General features: G+C 51.8%; 1 protein-coding gene across 4 annotated transcripts in view; it reads right to left on the minus strand.

Annotated features, from left to right (window-relative positions):
- CTBP2 (C-terminal binding protein 2) overlaps nucleotides 1-15053 on the minus strand; it is a 161669-nt gene that overhangs the window by 102073 nt on the left and 44543 nt on the right. For all 4 annotated transcript variants that reach the window (XM_086681123.1, XM_086681124.1, XM_086681125.1 and 1 more), the window contains one exon: nucleotides 9491-9592. The gene's annotated coding sequence lies outside the window, so the exon portion shown is untranslated. The remainder of the gene's footprint in view (nucleotides 1-9490; nucleotides 9593-15053) is intronic.

The raw sequence follows: 15053 nt of genomic DNA on the forward strand, positions 1-15053 counted from the left end.
CCGGTTCCCAGTGCAAGGCCACGTTGCCAAATGGGTATCCAGGAGGCCTGTCACATCTGGGCACAGAACCTGGACTCCCAACGCCTCCCCCTCCCTGTGGCTCAGATCAGCTCCTCACAACAATAAGAACTCAGATCCAATGTGCAATATGTGAGAAAGCCTTTGGGGAACCCTAAACCCTTCATCTCTTGATGAAGAAACGTCACTGCAAGCATCACGGTGAGGGACGGGGCAGGGGGAGTGCCCCACTCCCAAAGTTCTGGGAGGAAACCACAACACAACCTGTAACGAGCAAGGAAGTCTAGATAGAATTCTAGCCACCTTTCATCAAAACGTTCGCGTAAGCTACACTGCAGGTGCCTCCTGTGCGGCGTGCCCTCCAGCCGTGGGCAGGTCACCAGGGCTGACCCACCGCCCCGCCCCCAGCCAAGGGCATGGCCATCTCATTTACTGCCGCTGCTAATGATGAGGATAACAGCAGTCACCAGTGCGAAGCCCTTACCGTGGACCAGGTACCCCAGTGAGGATTTCACTGAACGCCCAAATGGAGATTAAGCCCATCTGACAGAGGGGGAGTCTGAGGCACGAAGCACAGGAGGCTCCGGTTTGTCCAAGGTCAGTGGCATCAGAGAGGGGGCCGGTGGCATTGTAAGGATCTCCTGGCTCCGCCATCAGGACCCTTCCCTCCCACCGATCACCAGGGCCACAGCCAAGTCTTTGCCTCTACAACTGGACCCTTCCTTTACCTGCCCTGTGCAAACACGCGGAAGATGTGCCAAAGCCATCGGGCTGCCGGGGGGCGGGGGGGGCTGCGAGGATGCAGTTCCAGGCTAAAGAGCTGGGCTGCTTCCCGGCCAAGTCTAACGCTGCATCAATCTGCTCTGTTTAAACACACAGGCAGAAGGCTTTCCGGCCCTAAACAGGCCTCTGTGGTGCTGCCACTTAAGCCCGTGGGAGATCAGAGTACAAATCAATACGAATCCTCCTTCCTAGAGGAAGTTGCAACCCCATGTCGCGGTTTAGAGGTCATCTTCTGCTGTAATTAGGAAGCAGCAGTGAGTTTCGACTGAATTATGAAAACGCCAGGACTCTCCAAAGGTAAGGTTCGCAACAAATGCGGGACCGGGGCCGTGAGCTCCACAGGCAGGGGGAACAGGCTTCCAAACCTCCAAAGGCAGGCAAGGCAGGCAAGGCAGGCAAGGCAGGCCTGGGAGGTCCAGACACAAGCTGCCCTTGAGTTCAGGCCCGGGGTTCACGAAGGAATTTAATACACAGGCCATCTGTCCTTCAGTCCCAAGGGACCTGAAGGAGCCATGAGGCTCTGGGAGCCAGTTGGACCTTCTTTCTGTCCTCATAATCCCTGCTCAGATGTGGTGCCGGCGGCTGAACCCCAAGCCCCCTTGCCTGCAAGGCTCCCGCAAGCATGGCACCCCGGAGGACCTGCAAGCCACGGAGAATTCTAACTCCCCACCCAACTTGTACACAGGGGAGGCGGGGGCATGCCTTTGCCTTCCTGCCTCGGAAAGCTCGGGAACATGGCTTTATTATTTCGGGAACGCATATACCGTTCCCCCCACCCCCCCCCTTCCCCGACAGGTAATATGTCATGCTGGTTTGCCTTCTGTCTGCAGAATCCACTCCCCAGCTAATGCAGAATCAACCCTGCCCTTCCAGACAGATGCTGGGATGGTTCCAGCAGGAGCCCAGTCCACACCTCCCTGGCCCCACCGCAGCCTGGGATCCACTCATTCAGTAAGTCGTCTGTGGACCATTTATTGTAGTCCATAACATGCGGATCGTGTACAGAAAACGAAGGGGGCCGTAGCTTCTTCCTCGGGAGCTTACAGTTATCACTCTGGAAGGTTCCATGTCAACAGAGCACTGCTCTTTAATTTTTTTAATGTTTATTTTTTGAGAGAGAGAGGGAGAGAGAGGGAAAGACAGTGCACGTGCATGCCCGGGGGAGGGCAGAGGGAGACGAAGACAGAATCCGAAGCAGGCTCCAGGCTCTGAGCTGGCAGCACAGAGCCCGACACGGGGCTCAAACCCACGAACCGTGAGATCATGACCTGAGCCCAAGTCGGACGTTCAACTGACTGAGCCACCCAGGCACCCCCGGAGCCCTGCTCCTTAACCCTTATTGTGTCATTTCACCCTGATAAGAGTCAGAAGGCTCGGCACCATCAGAGACTAAAATCCCTGCTAAAATCCGTGCTATCAGTGACTAAGAGCTCAGGGCAGGTCACAGGCCACCTCCTCCGCTCAGGCAACCCATGCGAGGACTCCAGCCAATCTCACTAGATGGTCACATTGATTAAGAGATGCGGCTGAGGCCAAGGGCAGCTTGAGCCTGGACCTCCCAGGACACAGAGCCCCCCCCCCCCCTCCAGACGGCGTCCCACAGGGCGCCTTCAGTCCCGCCGACCTGTGGGAGGAGACACAGGTGTTCAGTCTGCAGAGACGGCCGGGGCCGGAGGGGACAAGAGGCATTCCAGCAAACCCACATACCGCTAAGCCCACATCCCACGCTGCCCCAGAGGGGCGAGGCTGGATCCAAGGCTCTGGTGCTCATGAGCAAAAGCACCAGCCCGCCCCGCCCCGCCCCCGATGGAAACCAATGGAGAGCGATCGCCCCGCTGCCCCGATCCGGCTGAATTTTTCAAGGAGTTGTAGGTTACACCCTGTCCAGGCCAACAAAGGTTTCCTTCGAGTTAAACAATGTATAGCTGAACCGGAAGGAGGGAAGGCGACCACAGCAAAGGTGTTGGGTTACAAGGCACAGGTATCAGATAGCTTTACCACCAAGACTCATTTTCTGCCCCGTCTCCTATATGAAAAGACGGCACAACATGGTCTGACAAATCAAGGCCCCCTCCAAACGGATCCGATGAGAAGCTCTCGGGAACACCCGATCCTGCCCGCCTGGGGAAAGATGGGGACTTGGGGAACGGGGTCCTCTGTGGGGAGTCACTGTTGTCAGCACCCAATTATGAAGGAACGGAAATGAAACTCTGGAATCGGATGCTCAGAACTGCACCTCGTCCGTGGTTCGTGTTTTTTTTAATCTCCACACACTAACTTTTTTCCCTAATGTTCTATCTTTTTGCCATATATAATTAATTTTAACAGCATCTCCAACTTACCCCACAGGCTGTTGCTGGGTCTTTTAAATAGTATACTGCTGAGAAACTGATTTGTTTGCTCCCCGTGCCTGAAGAAACCACATTATGAAATATGTATAAATGTCATCGTTCAGGCTGCTCCTTAGGATTAAGTACAGGAAAATGCTCCATTTTTCCCCCTGGCACAGAAGTCCACTCGTGGCCCACACTCTCATGTATCACCCACGTACTCCCCCCCCCCAAAAAAAAAAAAAAACCAATGAACTACACCGCATTTTCTCTTCAAACCTCCTATATATCCTTAACTGGTACAAGTCTAGGGGAATTATCTTAATTGCTACGTGGAAAGCATTAATTGCGAATGTACTCAGCAGAGAAGACTGGATTTCGAACAGCATGGGGCCAGGTGGGAGGTACCCAGTTTGCCAAAAATAAAGGAGTCGATCAATCAAGCAAGCAGGAGTGTTCTGCTGGGAGTTAGACAGGAGCCACAGACAACAGACCTGGGGACACCAACTCCGGGGACGACCGGACTCACAGCCATTGCCCAAAGCCTCGTTTCAGAAAATGCTTAAATCAGGGCGCCGAAACCGGATGACGAAACGCTCTGAAAATCCGGAGCTCTTTCAGGGTCACACGGGCTACTTCCTGAGCCGTGTGTGACATATTTCTTATAGCATCTGTGGCACAGGGAGCCGTGGCAAAATTGATAAAGTGATGCCAGGTTACACTTGAACCCAGAGATGCGGCGTCCGTCCCTCCATGAAAACCTGGGGGGGGGCGGGAGGCGCAACAGAAACTACTTAAAAGTCACACCAGGTTAAAAACAAAAGTTCACGGTCTAACGCATTCTCGAGGTAGTGGTCACAGTGGTGACACAAACACACACACCAAATAAAACACGCAAAATAACCTTTTCCTCTCCTGTTAATCACTCTTGGACTGGCGGATTAGGGGTCCCAATGGGTTTTTTTTTGCTTTTTATTTTTTTTTTTTTATGTTTATTTTTGAGGCAGAGAGAGACAGAGCATGAACGGGGCAGGGGCAGAGAGAGAGGGAGACACAGAATCGGAAGCAGGCTCCAGGCTCTGAGCCATCAGCCCAGAGCCAGGCGCGGGGCTCGAACTCACGGACCGCGACATCGTGACCTGGCTGAAGTCGGACACTTAACCGACTGCACCACCCAGGCGCCCCTTTTTTTTGCTTTTTAATGTTTGTTTGGTTTTTAGAAAGAGAGTGCACAAGCAGGGGAGGAGCAGAGAAAGAGGGAGACACAGGCTCCAGGCTCCCAGCTGTCAGCACGGAGCCTGACGCGGGGCTCGAACTCACGCCTGTGAGATCATGACCTGAGCCAAAGTCGGACGCTTAACCAGACTGAGCCACCCAGGCGCCCCAGGATCCTAATGTTTTTGGTAAGAAAAAGTTCACTTCCCCACCCACTCACACAACCACATCCACAATCCCCATTACGAAACTTGTCGTAAACTTAAAATATCGTATCCTTCAACCAGTGGGGCCCTGACCCTGGCAGGTCACCTCCTCCTCCTCCCTGCTCTCCTTCAAACACTTCTAACACCCATGTGTCAAGCCTCGGTCAGCTGACAATCACCTCTGGTTGCCGGGAACTTGGGGTGCTGTTCCGCTGTCCACTGGGGAGACCAGAGGAAGGAAAGGGGCTTTCTCTGTGCACGAGTCCTGCACCACAGCCGCACCCGCGGGGACAAGCAGTGGCCCACGCTCCCCCCTTCACACGTACCCAAGTGCTTGGGGTAGGGACAGACTCATCCTACACTTGAGAACAGCCACGGGCCCCAGGAGGCATCACTAGCCACCAAGGGGTCCCGCGATGCAGGTAAAGCAAGTCACGACACTGCAGGGTTTCTGCCGGGGGCGAGGGGAAACCAGAGTCTGGGGCTCCCTGGTCGGTGTCTCCAGCTCTTCTCTCTCACAGGCCCCATGTGCTGGCACAGAGATCGGACCATCAAGTTGCTCACTGATAAAATGGGGATCTTGAAAAGGGAGGTGGCCCGCATGGCCACGTCTCCCAGCGGAACACAAGGACGGCGTGCTCCATAATGTCACAGCTCCTGCCCCACCAGGGGAGAGGGCCACGGGCAGCCACCCCCTCCCAAGCTGGGCCCTCCAGCAGAAGCACAAGTAGGCAGAGACCCACCCCGGCTGGGAACCCCAGGAAATACAGGCGGGCGTGCTTATTCCGGACAGACGCACGACAGAGTGAAAATTAAGACTGGTTCCGCACCTCCCTGGCTGGTTAACTGGCTGGGATTAGAACCAGCGGTCTTGGGGAGTGGGGGACGGGCAGCAGCAGCGACAGCAGAAAATCCACCCACCGGGAGCTGGAGGCTGGACCCGTGCAGCATGGACAGGGATAAACTCCCAAGAACAGAAACCAGGGGGCTGCATGGATGACCTCTGTGGTTCTGCCCAGGAGCCGTGCTAGGGTTTTGAGGGTCTCAGGAGGAAAGAACAAGGGCCGAATCAACACCCTCCCACAGAACGGCTACCATGTGAACTTGGACGTGTGGCTCAGGAATAAAATCCCAACAGGGCTGAAGAACCCAGAGCCCAGCTGGGGCCCTCCTCCCATTTCTGCAGAGATGGCTGAAGCTCCAGGAGCATCCCCGCACCCCCTGGCCCCCAGCTCAGCCTCCTGGCTGTTTCTCATCTAGAGAGTTCCCCCACAGATAGAAGGCCCTGCGTATCTTTCTCTGGTTTGTGGTTTCCGATGTTGGCAGCCTTGCCTCTGGCCGAACATCTGGAGCAGGATGGCTCGTCCCTAGTGCAGGCCAAGAGCTCCGGAGGACCCTGGGGGGCCACGGTGCCAGGAACAGCGGACCCCACGGTGTAAGCTAATTCGTTCCTAGAGTAGGGCAATACTTTCCCTTCTGCTTTTTGGGAACGAAATCCGTCTTGGCAGAAACAGGGCAGAGGCTCTAACAACCAGGCAGAGGGCTTCACAGAGCCCTGCTGGTCCACTAAAGCCACACTGCAGATGGCCAGCACAACCTGGTGCCCACAGCAGACCGGGTGAGGCCCTCCACACCCACCAGGCACAAACATCGCCAGCGCCCTGGGGATCTCAGCTTGCAGCCGTCGGTGGTGTGTGTGTGTGCGCGCGCGCGCAGTAGGTCCAGCATTCACATCATTATCCGATCCGTCAAAATAACACCATGCACAAGCTTCTCTGTGCGCAAGCAGCTAGATACGCTGCCGTGTCTTTGCCAAACCACAGCCACTGCTACCCACCCCCCATCACTGTACAGAATGAAGGCGAAGAGCTTTGATTTGCATTTGCACTTATGTGTAGGCATGTAACAAAAAGTGCTTTTATTCCCCCCACTGCCACTTTTGTGGCAATTACAAGGTACCTGGGTGCTGACGCAAACACTGACGCTCAATAACAAAACGGTGCGAAGACAACAATGACCCACCGATGGAGAATGCAACTCTGGTTGCGGGGGGGGGGGGGGGGGGGGGGGGGGGGGGAATCAGCAAACCAGCAAAAGGCATGCTGGGTTTTCATTGTAACAAGTAACAACATACAGAAGGAAGAGCAAAAAACCTACAACAGAAGTGCAAGATGGAAACGTCACATGTCGTTATTCATTCGTAATGAGAAAATGAGCCTCTTTGCGGGGAGAAAACTTAAATGTGTCATTTGCAGTTTATTTTTACGAGGCCACAAACCAAATTAACGAAGTCTAGAATAACAGGCATAGAATGCTTTTAAATGGGGACATACTCAAAAACACGAAGAGGTCAAAAATGACGTATAAACGGTTCCAGAGCCTCTCGGGTTTGCCACTTGGAGGCTGTGGTTTTCCTGAGTTTTGTGCTTTTCATCTACTTCCTTCTCCTCTGCCCACATTAAACAAGCTCTGTGTAGACCAGAGACCTCAGCAGGTGAGTTACCGGGGTGAAATCAACATGTGGTCCTTCTTTGGGCTGTAATGCAAGACGTCCCTCTTCTGTCGCTGTGCATCTACTGCAGGTGGGGCTGAATGGGCAGCCACCAAAAAGTGAGGTACAACTTACTGGTCACAGTGATGAGCCACAGAGAAGAGGTCCAGAAGCGAACACACGCTTCTAAGGACGTGTAGAGGTCCCTCTGTATCTGTGAGGGTGGTCGGAGCAAAGGTAAAGCCCCATGGCAGGATGCCCAGTGCTGGGGACTCCGGGCCAACTGGAGGCAGAGAGGCACCCTCCTGGCACAGTAATGATGCTCTGACTATGGTCAGCTCCCACGCGGTACCGCACATCTCAAGCTCCTCCGAGGGGTCACCCAAAAGTATGCCCCAAACACAGCAGGGGGAACCGGCCTATCCGGCCAGCATCTGAGCATGCTCAGTTCTTGGGAAAAATTTGTTATAGGGACCGTGTTACAATTTCATTCCGGTACAGATGCATTTATGCAACGTTAACGTTCAGCTCTCTGGATCGAGACCACCGATAAACAGCAGCCCGTGGTGGTTCAATGATCAGGTTGAGCCAAATGAAAATGTGGTTACTCAACCGTGTTTGCGATCTATATATATCTCTATCTTCTCTCTCTATATATACACTCTATCTACATATCTATGTCTACACATCTATAGATCTATATATAGATACATAAAAAGTCCATTTCATCCCTATACTATGAATTCCCATAGGCTTATCTTTAGAGGACATAGTTTTCCAACTCTCCAAGGTCTATAAAATAGTTGGCCGCAGAACTGGACGCCCGTGGGAGTCCAATGAATTTCCATCGCCGTCACAGTGGTGACGCCACTGAAAACCTCTTTGGCCTCAACACCCAACACGGAAACCGACATCCCACCAACCCCAGGCCCACGAAGATTCTGTAACAACAGTATCTCTGCCTGAGAATCCTGGATTAGACTCCAGCACACAGGGTCTTAAGCTAAAGGTTTCTGTTAGAAGAGTGGGAGAAAGCCAGAAGAGAAAGAAATGTTGGCCTTGATAGGCAACGCTCAATGCCCCCCCCCAACGAATGTTCAACATTTCTAGTCTCTCGTCCTCCCAAGGGCTAAGAGTCTTAGAACTACTCCAAGAATAGGGGTCTCCTCTGTCTGCACACTCTGCTGTGGCCTGTGGTCGGGCCAGCCCTCTGGGTCACGCCTGGGAGAGGTTTCTGGGTTTCTTGATCAAGTTTCATCTTAAAAGGCAGGGCAGGTGGGGGACCATCATTGCCCCGTTACTGATGCACGAATAAAATCTCCAAATGCCTGGAAGAGGCTAGTGCTGGCAGGGGGGGGCCTGGCAGGCCCAGGTGGTGACATCAGGATCTCCACCTGATCCTGCCACCTCACAGGGACACTCAGTGAGACCCCTCCCCGGGCCACAACCCACGCGGCCTGCTGGGTTCAGGCGACTTCACCGCAAGCCTCTCACGGGCCCCGGCTCCGAAGAAAGCGGGGCCCAAGCCTGCAGGGCGGAACCTGCCCTTTCCAGAACCGGAGGCTCTGTGTGATCCAACACGTTGGGGAACGTGCCCAGAGGTGTGACAGGACACGCAGAAGATCTGCTCTCACACTTTTTCTTGCTTTTAAACGACGCTGTTAGCTCGAGGAGAAAACATTTTTTTTTCCAGCAGGATAAAAATCAATCACTTCTGAGAAGTTGCCATTTTGAGACTTTGAGTAAGATGCAGGTTTTGTGAAAAATGGCTAACGGCATGTGGCAACTAGACTCTGGACCTCCAAACCTCGCCATGGGTAAGAACTGAAAGACATCAATCGATACTTTCTCAGCCACAGTCCAAATGAGTGCAGGCAAAATTGAACGCTCTCCTCTGTGCACACCCACATCCCCAATCAAGTCCACCAGAAAAAATCGTTAGGTGTTCAAGACATCCTCGAGGTTGGTAACGCTAAGAATCTAAGCTCATTAGAGATGTGCCTTCATCAGCAAGCTGCTTTCTTTTCTCTAGACGTCTATCTACCTTTTTACTCAAGCCTCCTGGGACAGCATGAGACGATTTCCCTAATTCATTTTTATTCTTTGCAATTAATACGTCGAGAAGTCGTAACACGACTTCCATTCTGCCTTGAGTTTCCTAGTAGTGTAATTTCCGTTGACTTATCTCTGTAGCAGCAGCAGCAGCAACAATCACTTTACGTTGAACTATATTGCCTCAGAGTTAATTACATGTATTTTGCTTCTGATAAATGAAAATACCAGATGCAATTAATTGAAAGACAATCAATATGATCCTGCTATTAGACATCCCAGTGAAACATCCAGAGCCTGCTGGCGATCCATAGTCATCAACTAATTGAAAACGCATTCCAGAGGGGTCTTAGAAAACCTGAACTTTTACCTGGAGATATTTTACAATAACTCACCAATATAAATCTGTCCACAAACTACCGTTCACACGATGGGCCGTCCGTCTTTTTAAGGGAATCCAGCTTCATTGGCTCAAAACCATTTAAGGCGACGAAACTCTGAAAGCACAATGAATTGGGTCAGTGGAACCGAAGCAGTGATTTTTTTTTTCTGTTGTTGTTTACATCTAGCCATTGCTTAATTGCATTTTCCCCGTGCCTTCGATTCTAAGCTACCAGAGGTTATTAAATGGTTTCATTAAAAATACTATTTGTCTTGCTTTAGTCACACACCAGATCAAATTAAACAGCAGAGCACCAGAACAAATGAACCCTTTCCATCTATTCTGACACAAAGCCAAGCGCACAAGACCAGAAGGTGATATTGTGTCATCACCATGAAAATATCATTTACATCAGGGGACAAAACAATCAATACCTTCAAGCAAAAAGTATTACCAACTGTTTGAGAAACATGGACGTATGAAGTGCAATTCATAAGCCCATGGTTTATACGTGCTATTAGCATAAATGCTGACAACTGTTAATCCACAGTAACTCTGATTAACGGTTGCAGTTGACCATTAATAGAAGGCATTTTAACTTACTGCTGAAATTGATTACTCAGTTAAGAATTCAATCCTAATGTTCAATAAAATTGCACTTTCTTGGCAAATGCAATATGAAATGAGGTGATGCATTAAACAGCACTCACATTTATTTTACTATACAAGGAATGAAGAGGAGATCTATGGTGCCATCACATTATCTGAACCTCTTCCTATTCGCACCGAGTTCTAAGAGGGGCAGGTGGGAAGGGGCTCCTCTGGCTGCCTGAAAAGGCAAAGGCACCCGGGCAAGCGGGTCCAGGTGTCTTTTCGGTGGCTTTCCCACGAAGAACAGACAGGATTGCAACACTGCAGGTGTTATGCAAACCGGACCGTCCACGTTTCAAGGCAGTCTTTTCTCACGTCCCGTGAGACAGCGGAGGTATGCATCCCGGAAGCAAACTGTCGCGGTCAAACCTGACCATTCCTTCCGGGGGCCCAGATTCTAATCAACCAGGATTCAAATGGTTGATTAATATTTCAAGAAGTGCATGAAATGACAGGAACCAAGCTTCCCACCGCACTCTACTTTTCAAATCATTTGAATCTTAGGAAGCTGGAGTTTCTTTATCCACGGTCTCCTCCTTTAAAACAATGGGGTCATCTCTTGGGACCCGATTCTGGGACGTAACCTGCCTAATTATGCAGCAAGTCAGAGACAGGAACCACTGCACCTCCCAGGTCCGTCCACTCCCCCCTCAAAAGGACCCCATACTTGTGTGTTCTCCCGTCAACGTAAGGAATCAGGGCATCTGAGTGCGCGGGCACCAGCCGGCTCCCACACCGCCAACTAGAACGGAGGCCAAGGGCAGGCGTGGCCCTGCCGGAGTATTCAGAAAAAGGGTGGCCTCTACAGTCACGGTTATCACATGTGAGGTCAAGAAATAATTCACTCCCAGCTGTGCCTCCACACCACCTTAGGCCACAAACTTTCCAACCCAAGGAGGGGTGACAGGGAGGGGACAGAGACTGCCAGGCTATTCAGTGGTGGCGAACACCCAAGACACAAGTAAGTTTCATGTTTAGTAACTAAGCATTTACCCTATTGAGGAACCATCTTGATTTTCAGGAGGCTTGCCTAGCAAACTCCTGTTCACCCTTCAAAACCCATCTCCTAGAGGTCTTCTGTAACGCCTTCTGTAACAATGAAGGGGCGGGGGGGGGGGGGGGGAGGGAGGGGGGAGGGGGAGGGAAGGGAGGAAGGGGGAGACAGAGAATCCCAAGCAGGCTCCACACGCAGCTCAGAGCCTGACATGGGGCTTGACCTCATGAACCATGAGATCATGACCTGAGATGCCATCAAGCTTAACTGACTGGGCCACCCAATCACCCCTCTGAGTCTCCTGAATGTTAAATGCCTTGATTACATTCGATTCCTCTCTGGATCTCACTAGGTCTGGAACACAGCAGAAAATCACATTTGTAACTAACTGCAGAACAGAACTTACATCCTTGGTCTAGTACTGTTTGTCCTTGTAGGTCACTGGCTTCCCCTTTCGTTCCATTTCCAACGCTCTGCACAACCACAGATCCTCAAACGTTTACAGACACATAGATGTGTAAACAAGGCATGTCCAAAACTATAAGGAAATTGTATCTACAGCTGACCCTTGAATGACATCAGTGCGAACTGTGTGGGTCAACGTAACATGCGGATTTTTTCAAGAAAATAGAATACGGTCCTAGAAGCGTATTTTCGCTTACGATTTTAACAATACAGCCTATATAACAGACTATGCGTGTCAATGGACTGTTTACATTGTTATTTACGGCTTCTAGCCAATCATAGGTTATTGGTAGTTAAGTTTGGGGAGAGTCAAAACTTCTATGCAGATTTTCGACAGCATGGGGGGTGGGGACGGGGTCCAATGCCCCTAACCCTATGTTGTTCACGGACCAGCTGTATAACAGAAAATGGTCCCTTTGTTTAATTGTTTAATGTTTATTTTTGAGAGACAGACAGAACGTGAGTGGGGGAGGGGCAGAGAGAGAGGGAGACACAGAATCGGAAGCAGGTTCCAGGCTCTGAGCGGTCAGCACAGAGCCCGATGCGGGGCTCGAACCCACGAACCGTGAGATCATGACCTGAGCCGGAGTCAGATGCTTAAATGACTGAGCCACCCAGGTGCCCTGGAAAAGGTCCCTTTTGGAAAGCAGGGAGGGAAGGAAACGTTATTGGTGAAGTGAAATCGAGCACTGTCTGTACAGTTACTTCTTGTTTTTAAACAAAGTTCTGAAGAGAAACACACTAACACGTTCACAGTTACCTAATCTTACCGGTGGGTACAGATTCTTACTTTGAGACACTTCAGAATAAAATTAATGAAACAAGGAGCAGACAACTCTGCCTGGCTGGAAGGCTTCACAGAGGAGGTGACAAATTCGGGAGTGCCTGCAGACTGCCCAAGCCAACCGGGACCGCTTATTTAGCAGATTAAGAAAGTTAAAAGGCTTGGAAGACGGTCAAAATCTTTAAAGTCAGCACGCACTCTTACTTGAAGGTGGAAAGAAGTACTTTTTTTTTTTTTTTAATTTTTTTTTTCCAACGTTTATTTATTTTTGGGACAGAGAGAGACAGAGCATGAATGGGGGAGGGGCAGAGAGAGAGGGAGACACAGAATCGGAAACAGGCTCCAGGCTCTGAGCCATCAGCCCAGAGCCTGATGCGGGGCTCGAACTCACAGACCGCGAGATCGTGACCTGGCTGAAGTCGGACGCTTAACCGACTGCGCCACTCAGGCGCCCCGGAAAGAAGTACTTTTAAAAAAACTGGAGCTACAAACCCACAAACCCTTGTTACCACAGCACAATGAGCAAGAGAAAGTACCCTGCAGACCCGCCAGGATTTCTTTTTTTTAAATGTTTATTTTATTTATTTTAAGACGGCATGAGTGAGCACAGGGGAGGGGCAGAGAGAGAGGGAGACGCAGAATCCAAAGCAGGCTCCAGGCTCCGAGCTGTCAGCACAGAGCGGGACGCGGGGCTCGAACCCACAAACCGCGAGATCACAAGACGCTTAACCGACTGAGCCACCCGGGCGCCCCACCCACCGGGATTTTTGTAAGAACTTCCAGGAGTACACAACAAGGCACAGAAATGACTTGGCTGATTAAAACCACCACGACTCCTCCACGAGCAACCTCAGAAGCCCAAGTGGGGGCTAGTCCACCAGGTGACTCGGCCGCGGCGGACGAACACCAGTCAGCTCCCGCGTCCAGCCAGGGAGAAGGGCTCCCATTTTTGGCTTGCACCATCAACCTGGGCGAGCCTATTTAACATCACTTGGCAAACGTGTTCCGCCCACATCCGAGGGTAACAAGACCGGGGAGAAGGGCAGCATCCAGAGCCTGGAGGAGTCTCAGCCGGGCCGTGTCCTGGGGCGTTCTATGTACAGGAAACAGACAATTCAGGGCACATGGCCCAGAAGGATCTCTCTCCTCCTGGATTTTTAGTTTCTTACCTGAAGTCAGGCATAGGAAAATTACTGTTAGGGGATCTAGTTAGTGAGACTACTTTTCTGAAATGGAATGAGATGAGTGCCTTGGAAAATCTGTGAAGAGCCGGAGCAAGCTCTAAGAGGGCCTGATGGCAGCCTTCTGGATCATTCCGGGAGGATCCGTCCTGCTCTCACCTGAACTCCGGCCGTCTTTCCTTACAGCTCCTGTGCCCTGCAGGGCACCAAAGGCCCTCTACCATCCAAGCTGCAGTGAGGCGAGGGTACCCGGGCGCTCAGCCTGGGTTCTCCCCACCATTCCACCTGCTGCAGGCATCACTTCTGGGACAAAACACCCAATGACTTGCACCTGCTCTGTGTGAATTCCTTCTAATGCTGCTTCTAGCATCTAAGGTTCTGATGGTCAGCTCTTGTTATCACCGGAGGCCTGGCCCGAACCCCACCTGGATTCTCTGTGCTCCGGCTCCTCATATTTGGGTCATCTAGGCTTTAAAATGCCTGTCCCACTGTCCTGCCATAGGTGGTGGGGGCGGCTCTACCTGCTGCTCTCCAGTGGGGCCCCTCCTACTCATCGTCTCCAGGCGGCCAGGGAGCTGAAGGGCAGCTCAGCTTGGGCTGATTTATTACAAGGGCAAAGACCCTCAAAGCGGCAGATGTGGACAGAGCAGGCGGCCCAGGTGCCCCGAGAGCACCAGCCTCATCTGGAACCTGCTCCTGGCATCCACAGCCTCATCTCGGATCCAGGGGACCCCATCAGCATCTACTACTTAGAAAACCCAAGAGTCGTCTGCAATAATCATACCTCAGGCAGTCATGAAATTACCCAATACAGGGCCACTGAGAAGGGCACGGAGTGCTAGCTGGACACACACACACACACACACACACACACACACACACACACACACACACACAAAGACTCCCAGGCTCCATGGGTGAAGAGGACCTGGGACTCTGCCCCAAGACGGAGACTGCACCTGCTTCACAGGCGAGACGGCCCTTTCGAAGAGATCTGGAAGCCCGGCCTGGGGCCGCACACAAGTACTCAGAAAAGGCTAATCGTCATCCATCCTGGCACAAGACCTCAGGACCAGATTGTCATCATTAGCACCTTCTAAAAACCAAACCCACCTCGGGGCACCTGGGAGGCCCAGGCGGTTAAGTGTCCGACCTTGACTTCAGCTCAGGTCATGATCTCACGGTTCGGGAGTTCGAGCCCCGTGTTGGGCTCTGCGCTGACAGCGTGGAGCCTGCTTGGGATGGTCTCTCTCTGCCCTTCGATCTCTCTCTCAAAATAAATAAAACCTGAACTCCCAACTGGGTCACTGAAACCAACATGCCTCCCATCCAGCCCGTCGCCTAGCTGGGTGAGAGTCGTGCGGCAAGGCTGTGTTCAGAAAATAAACAAAAATACTGGCTGAAGAACCATCCAGAACCTCAGCCTCCTCTCTCCTAAATGCTCTCTTGGCACAGATGCCCCTGACTGGTCAACAGGGCACCCGCTGCTAGGACATTTACA

Source organism: Puma concolor, chromosome D2 (genome assembly GCF_028749965.1).
Source record: "Puma concolor isolate L17-30 chromosome D2, mPumCon1.1.hap2, whole genome shotgun sequence".
NCBI lineage: Eukaryota > Metazoa > Chordata > Mammalia > Carnivora > Felidae > Puma > Puma concolor.